The 8,812-nt window shown below is 36.2% G+C and overlaps 1 long non-coding RNA gene across 2 annotated transcripts; it reads right to left on the bottom strand.

The window, feature by feature from the left end:
* Positions 1 to 1,007: 1,007 nt before the first annotated feature.
* LOC136855379 (uncharacterized) lies at positions 1,008 to 8,601 on the bottom strand. 2 transcript variants are annotated; one of them, XR_010858004.1, is made up of 2 exons: positions 8,499 to 8,601; positions 1,008 to 5,833 (listed from the first exon to the last, which is right to left on the bottom strand). It is a non-coding gene; the product is annotated as an uncharacterized lncRNA (long non-coding RNA). The 2 variants fall into 2 exon arrangements; XR_010858003.1 differs by lacking the exon at positions 8,499 to 8,601 and adding an exon at positions 7,548 to 7,744.
* Between the last annotated feature and the right edge of the window lie 211 nt (positions 8,602 to 8,812).

Genomic DNA, 8,812 nt, shown 5'->3' with positions numbered 1-8,812 from the left:
GCATTGTATCATCAAAATTACGTGAGAAAGGCAAAGGTATTTGAAGGAACGAAATTTAATGATAGAACTATTAAGCGAAAATTGGAAATTTCAGATTTAAAAAGCTCAGCTGTACTTCGCTGGTTTAGCCAACTCCGTATTGAAAAAAGTAAGTCTTTTGTATACAAATATCTCTAAAATAAGGAGAAAATAGCCATATCAACTAGTATTTACGAGTAAATCATCCTTAACTGAACTAAGTCAAGAACTCTGTCAGGTACAAAGTCAGTGTTAAATGGCTAATTGTCTCGAGAATATAATATCCTAAACAGTGTCTTTAGCTTATTATTCCTCCGTTTTCTATGAGGGTGAATACAAGCCTCGTTTTCTGTAACAAGACGAAAGAGAAATTCGTCTGCGTATTGATATCTCAACGAAAACAGAGAACTGAAGGTCAAGATGTATGTTTACACCCCGAAGATTTTGTCGTATTTTATTCATAGAGGAATTGGTCTTGGGTTCTTTGGCCACTTTGCTCATGGAACAAAATTCTGGTAGTAAAACTCTACGGTTCTATGGCTCCATATTTCATTACACACTTTATGCTGGCTTGCGTGGAATCTGCCATACGAGTGAACGTAAGCTAAGCCAAGTCTCAGTAGTTACAATACCCCTCCCCCTCCCTAGGACTTCCCATACATAACAGTTTTCCCGTTACATTTGAGAGAGTCTACCATTCTTCAGCTGTCTTAGAAAACGGAATACTTCTGGGACAGCGTAAGGGTACTACGTAAGGCTTCTCCCACCTCCATAATCAGCTTGTCAGCTTAGGAAACAGCCCTTTGACTCGGCTCTGAAGCTGTTAACTGACTGATTATGCCTCCTGCTGAGGACTCTCCCTCCTTCGGGCATTGCAATGCTGGCTCCGAGGGGTAAAAAAAATTGACCCATTTTTTTTTATCATTATTACGAGTAACCATCTCCAAATATGAAAATGTATTTTTTGGATTTAAATAAATGAACGTCCGGTTAATAGATGATTTTTATTTTATCATGCTATATATATTGCAAATAGAGCAGCATATCGTGATTTTTCTGTTATGCTTTAAAGATCCACAGTTATAAATACAATTATATATTTGTAACTATAACAACAGGAGCTTTTGCATATTTTTCAATACGCTTTCTCAGCTTTCAGCTTTAGAGACATACTGAAAAACACGAGAAATCTGTTGTTAGTTACAAATGTACAATTGTACATACAACTGTGGATCTTTGAACCATACAGTACATAGTTAATTTATACAAAAATACCTTTAAACCGTACTATACATAGTTAATATACACAAAAATACGATCTTTGAACCATACTGTACATAGTTAATTTTCACAGGAATAAGCAAGTCATAGCCAACGACCAGTTTACAAAAAATAACACTGTTGTCACCTAAGACATGAGAAAATACGCTGTACCATTATAAAACTTGAAAATCTTTGATTATGAACAATTATTTACGTTACAAATTATGACATACCTTGACGATTTTACGTAGGCGCATTACACCCGACAAACATTTTCCATATTTCTGAAAAGAACTCAAGTAAAATTTATTCTTTTGTGATGGCGGGAGAAGGAAAACCCACGCAGTCAAAACCATTCATTTTCATTCTGTTTGGTGAAAAAGTTTGGAAAGAGGATTAAGCAAGATAAGTTAAAATTCAAGACTGCGTGTTTTTCCTCTTTCTTTCGTGGATATAAAGTAAAGATGACGTATTCCTCATACTGGATGCAGAGAGTAAATAGCAGGGACATTGCATGAAATAGCAAATATCTTGAAATATAAGTCGAACTGAACCAGATGAGTAGAGTATGATGTATTTTGGCCGGTGATACAATGCCCTGTGGCTAGACATGCAACAATATCTTAATAAGTCTGATTAAAACAAAAGAACCTTAAGGAAGTGTTAAGCCCTATATTTCCCTAATCCCTGTTTTCTCACGTCCATCCCAGATTTATAAGTGTGAGACCTCAACATTTTTTCGTTGCGTAAAAATAGAGTAAATTCCTTTTCCTGTTGCAGAAACACATTTTGGTCCTCCATAAGAAAAAGCAGATATTGTTAAATGTTAAATCCCCCCCCCCTCCTCAAAAAGGAGGGAAAGGTTGGTCTTAGAATTGACAATTGTCTGTTAGCTCCCATGACAAGGGTACGCAAAACTGACGTTTTATACATTTTATTTTAAGCAAGTACTGTACATGCAAAAGATGAGTTTACTAGGAACGTATTTGACAAAGTATTAAGAAAAACAGCTGGTACCAGAATGACCAACAGAGCAAGGAATGGTCCTTTATCATAACCCAAGATTCGAGCATAAGCAGCTAGAATTATGTCCTGAACAATGGTGATAAATGTTGGTGTCTATGAAAGGTCAGTACTGAGCTCATCACTATTTGCCTTAGTAATAGAGGAAGCTGCCAAGTAATGAAGGAAGAGAGGCTCTTGGAAGTTTATGTATGCAAATGACCTGGTTTTAATGTTAGACTGAAGGTTTAAAAAAAAATGTTTGTTAAATAGGAAGTGGGTCTCAGAAAAATTTCTAAAAGACAGGAGATTAGAAAAGAGAACAGTCTGATTGAAAGATATATAAACTTAGGCACCTACAGTAGGCACGTTTGGCCATTCAGCTATTAAGAGAGTGAAAATAGGGAGCTGGAATGGTTGAATAGAGAACAGAAAATGGCCAATCAAAGTAAGCTAAACTAAGGTCACGACGGTAGGAGAGGAACAGAGGAAAAGGTATGGTCTGGGAAGTGGTCAAGTCTATTCAAAGGACATGGTGGCCATATATTGTCATATTATGCATCGAATGTAACAGATGGTGTACCAAGAAGTATCCAGACTACCAGAATACCAAAGTTTAAAAGAAGTCAGAGAATTTTTTAATTTCCAGTATACACAAGAGTTAATACTGAAGTCGTGAAGGGTTGGGGAAGATTATGTTAAGTGAGGAACAGATTCTGAAAGAAGTGCAGCAGCTTTGTTATCCTAGTAACTGACTAGGCCACGAGGCTGGAACTGAGAGGGAACTTATGAAAAGAAAACAGTAGCCAACAGTCTCGATATAATGGAAAGAGATCAATTGAATATTAGCAAAAATAGTGTAATTTTACAATGCATGTACAAGAAATTTGTTACCGTAAAAGAACAGACATGATCGCAGTGAACATGAAAAGTGGAGGAGGAACTGGTAATGTGAGACAACAAATGAACAATTTTGTGGCAGCATTGTTTACAGAAGATCTTGCCACAGATAAGGACAGAGCAGAGAGATATGGAGAGGCTGGTACGCAGGTGATTAAGATCTAGAGGATATGGTGTCACGTGGTAAAAGAGGTAAGATGACCAGGACAACATGGGAACAAGAAGACATGGAAGGACACTATAAAATTTCTTCATACATATTTAGGCTTTAGAACATTATCGGTCTTTAGCATTCAATAGCTTAACCACAATAAATTACAATTTCTCAGTTCTTGACTCTCACAAGATAGCCAGAAAAGTTTTGCTTTTATAGGCAAAGTGAGTAGATTAATTCTGTGAAAATGAAACCCTTTACATTTACGACTTGCAGATTTTTTTGCACATCTAAAACGATGCCTTTCATTATGAAATTTTCCATCCTATGGACAAGTCTAACACTTCCCTTAGGTTTGGAATACCATCTCTAATATGTTTGAAATGTCAATATGGCCAAAATACAATAACCCCCTCATTAACAATAAAAGCAGAAAAGAACAATTTTATATTTGTTTTACAGAGCCAGGTGTCTTTACCAACCTTCCGATTCTCTAAATTACATTTAATTTACTGAAATTGTAAGGCTAAGGAGCACTTATTAATTGATATTTATTATAAGTGACATTTATATTTTGGAAGTCTAAATAGTTGCACTATAACTAAACCTGTTTTACTTATCAGTTCTTCGTTTTTTACAAAACCTAAGATTTCTATACTAACCAGACAAGATTCAAGTTTAACAACAACTGCATAAAGTGCAAGCTGTGTGTACATCACTATCAACTTGCCATCCTCGCTAACTTTTTATAGACATGTGCCAAAAACCACGGTACATATATTATTACTCTGCCTGCTGGCTAAAAAGTAATTTCTTGCTTGTAAGCTACGAACTATTAAAATGAAAGCATTTTGTCTGTTATACAATAAAAAAACAATCGAAAATAAGTGTCGACAGCCCAAATATTTAAATTTATACCATTTTGCCGTTATAATGTAGTACACATTAATACATTTACAAATGGCAGCTTTACAAAACCTTAGAAATTTACTCTCTAAATTTATCTTGACATTGCTTCTTTGAAATAAAACCTCTTATTTTCATTTGTGTCTAAAACCTCAGTTAAGAGCAGACAAATCAAATACAGGAGTTATTTACAGAAGACCAGGGTTTCGCCATTGCTTGGGAAATTCCCCAACTTGTCTATTTGTTACGCTCCTTCACAAATCTTTCAGTGGACGAGAAATGTGCACCCGTTAGAAGAGCTGAGGGAATGGCCTTTGCATTTCGGAGGAAAACAGAATAAAATCATGAAGGAAAGAAGAAATTATACAAGGGAAAGGCAGATACAATCAAGAGTTGGGGTAAGATTAGGAGCTAGAGGGTGTCAAGTTCTTTCCACAATTAGGTCCTAAAAAGACAAAGTTGATTATTACCAATAACGAGCAAACATTCTTATGGAATAAACATAAAACTCACTGACTTGTGACACAAACTTCCATAGAATAGAATGCACTTATGTGAAATAAATACATACTGGAGGGAAGACAATACAAAACAAAATGACAATGATAGACACTCTAGGAACGAAATGGAAATGTATAAATAGCAACAATGGGGAAACTCATGAGTACCAGCATCACTGACCCTCACAAGAAGGCTATCCGAAAGCTGCCCCAGGTGAGTCACGTTCCCATTCTGTAGTCACCCTGGGAAGTGATGTTTTTTACAACTACATATATTTTTATATACCCATTAATCTTAAAATAACCTTCCTCCATCTAAACGGCAGCTAAGTAACAAGAGAGAGCCAACTTCCTTAGTATTGATCTTTAGATATGAGATTATCTCCTGTAAAACACCCAAATAGGCTAGTGAAATAACCTGCAAAAGCCAATATGAAACAGATTTCTTCGAAACAGGAAGAGTCAGGAACAGACGAGACGATGGTAGTATCAGACAATAGGGGGTAGGAGTTGCATCCTTATGCCCCTTCATGGGCAAAGTAGTATATTTTTAGCAGAAGAAAAAAGCTGTGCAGAAAAAGCAGCCAGAGTCCAAGAAAGAAACTATATTTACTAAAAGACTGAGTTTTGATCACGAACTCTGGGTAAACAAAATACTCACTCAAAACCAATAGTTGGAATTTAAGACTTTGCCATACAATAAGTTCACCAACAGACTTAGAGAAGGCATGGGCAACTATGAACAAAGGACAAGGAATCATGTCACTAACAAGGAAGACACGGTTCCACCAGGAGGTGGGAGGGAAGGAAGTAAGTCACACACACACACACACACACACACTTCTAAATATTACTGCTAATTTCATCTTATGCTCAAACACCAAATTTCACTGCAATTGCTCAAAGCTAAGGCACAAGTGCAAATAAAAGGTTTTGTAACTTATATTAATGTACATATGAGCAAAATTAAGTTGAGAAAGAATCTTCAACAAAAAAATAAATAAAAGGTAGTAGGAAAAATCGTTTGAATCCAGTCTTCACAATGCAGATGTATTTTCTTCGAAAGGTCCATCTTCATCAACCAGGGAACCTGGAATGCAGCCATAAATTAGTATCAGATACAAAACTCATATTTACCCTATCTTGTAAATTACTTTCTAAGAACCCCAGTCTTACAGTTTACATAAATGTCCTAACACATTATTCCCTAAGTGTAATATTGGTTGAATTTTGCTCAATATTCTTATACAAGAGTTCTCTTACATAAACAAAATGATAATTATTATATTACTAGTATTAGTACTGTTACTGTCATCAAGTAATTTCACCAGACCATTCAATCCTTTTTCTAACCTTCGGTAAGGCTTACCCAAAGGAGTAATGAAACATTAAAGTAGTTGGACAACTAACGGCTTAGAAGTCACTCATGAGCTACAGAAAACAAGGGGCACGTCATCATGCTTTTGGACATTGCCCTAGAGGCTATACATGTACTCATATGCTCAGAGACCTTTGTCATATAGACCAAATGTATACATACATTACCAGAGGCTAAGACCCCTTTCACACAAGCTATGACCATAGGGAACCAGACATAGGCTGCTGATGACTTAGTAAGAGATATCTGGGCCTCCTAAAACTGCCCTTCTCCCCAGTTAAGAAACTGTAAGGTCATGCTGCTGTGAATTCTTATCAAGCCATAAACAAAGTTTGGGTCTAGTACCACAAACTGTATAAGTCCAGATGAAACCAACTGAGTACCACAATGGGAAGAAACCAGATGAAACAGAAAATTTAAAGATGGAAACCAGTGCAGCTAGTAGTCAGGAATACTACAAAAAATCTTCACTGTTTTTTCACTGCCATCTACGGTCCAGTCCAACAGTAGCCCTACTGATAAAGCTATGCATGATCAAGTCCACTTTAATCAAAATGTCCATAATGCATAATTATATAAATGAAGCTTATGTCATATAAACTAAATATTTTTCGTGTGAAAAACTTAATTTAAAAAAATCACAAATCTCAGTAAAAGCATCATACATAAATTACTTCATTCAGTGCCTTGCCTAAACACCAGCCTGTCATTTTCCACCACCTCCTCTCCTCCCTTCCCAATTGTCCGTATCGCCTCTTCAACTTTTTCTTACTCCAACTTGAACCAAACATTCATACTGTACATAGCCTGACTCAGTGGTCTGACTTAATAGTACTAATGATAACAATAGTAAAATCAGAAGAGAAATGAGGTTTGACCTTGACTTATAAACAAATTTAAGCACCTCCTCCAGTGAATTGACTGAATGATTTACTTGAACAAAACTACTTACTTATTCATTCACAGTAGCCCAGATTATTTAGTACAAAAGTCACAAGTCCTCACAAACCTGAACCCATATTATCATTGCCTTATATAGTCTGACAAAAACAGGAAGTCCAATTTATGGACACATACAGAGGTTCCTTTAAGGACTGATTCTTATTTGGGGTTGAAAACCCAACCAAAAATACCACGATGAAGTGACTTCAGTAATGGATGAGAAGTTACTTTAATTATAATCAAAATTGTCCCTCCATATTTACAGGGATTAGGGTCCATGCCCAAGAAAACCACAAATAACTTTTGGTCCCCAAGGATGGGGCTTTGACAACCCACAGTCTACCTTAGGCTAGGCTACAAGCAAGTAAGGGGTTTGTTGCTGACAAGGTAAGCTCAGAAAACATCAGATTAATCTAGTCATCAAGAAACAACGATCATCATTAATAAATACAGAAGTTAACAGTACACACAACTAGTCTTTTACCTCATAGTTAACATAATCAAAACCAAGAATCCCAAATCCTCAGTGCCAGTAATGGTAGTAAATGGTAGCAATATGCCTTTGAAACACCTCCCTTGCTCCTTCTAGTTTGTGTTTGATTGTGTTGTTTAACTCCATTTTCTCTATAGTATCAAATCCTTTCGGTCAGATACACCCTATCCTCAATTTCCTCTTTGGACATATGTGAAAAATAAGGTACTGGGTATTAGTTCGTCTTTATCTTCTTGATATGGATGCTGTTTGAGGCTAAATTTGTCCTAGATATTATTTCGCGCTGGGGATAAAGTGAAAAATTCTCCAAATTCCTTTAACTTCTGCATAATATAAACATTTAGTTCCTACTCTCTTTAACTTCTTACTACCTTAAATACCTTTAGGATCTAACCAGTTTGTCTACAGTGTTTAAATTACATTCATTTTCTAATACTAATGGTATATTTACGAGACTAAAACTGCTCCCTTTCCCTACTCTTACTGCACTGCTATAAAACTTTCACCCATGCCTAACCTCTCTGAGGTAATTACATCTTGACTGTTCCTATTTCTTTAATTTACAATTCTCTGGTTGTTCTTGCCTTAAAGCATTTAGTTTCAATCCCTAAAATCGCTGTGTTACCCACCTACAGTATATGAACATGTCTGCTGTTACACACTACACAGTACCATTCAACAATAATCCACTCTTTTCATTGCAACATATTGTTCGCTTGCAAAGTCCCCACACATTGTGAGGAACCATTTATTACTTAGGTCACATCCTGCCTCATATTGTTGCTTATTTAATTCCTTCTTACGTTCGTGGTTCCTGTCTGTCGAATTTAGCGTACAGGCAAACCCACTAGGCTACGCCATTTGCAATTTTCCTCCGTTTCTCGTTATTTTTCTGTGACTAGCTATACCCTATTAGGGTATAAAGACTAAATATAGATATACTTGCGTCATTTCCAGAACCTGAGAATGTAGACCACGAATTACTTGTATTAAGGAAATATTCCCAACGATACGGTACAACCATGTCTGCTAACTCTGCTGAGCAAGGCACCATAAAATGTAGTGACTGTAGTCTACTTCTACTAGTCACTGTTTAGATTCTCGTATCGAAGGTGTTTTCTTTGCAACGGCCCTTCAGTCTTCGTTTCCAATATTTTGACAAACTTACAAATATATTCATCCTGTCATAGTTTTTTACTATTGACAGTACTATAAAGAGACGCAGGATTTTTTCAAGGGAATTTATATAAACACAC

The sequence above is a fragment of the Macrobrachium rosenbergii genome, chromosome 31 (genome assembly GCF_040412425.1).
Source record: "Macrobrachium rosenbergii isolate ZJJX-2024 chromosome 31, ASM4041242v1, whole genome shotgun sequence".
Classification (NCBI taxonomy): domain Eukaryota; kingdom Metazoa; phylum Arthropoda; class Malacostraca; order Decapoda; family Palaemonidae; genus Macrobrachium; species Macrobrachium rosenbergii.
Note: the sequence above shows the minus strand (reverse complement) of the source record. Positions and strands in the feature narration are given on the sequence as shown.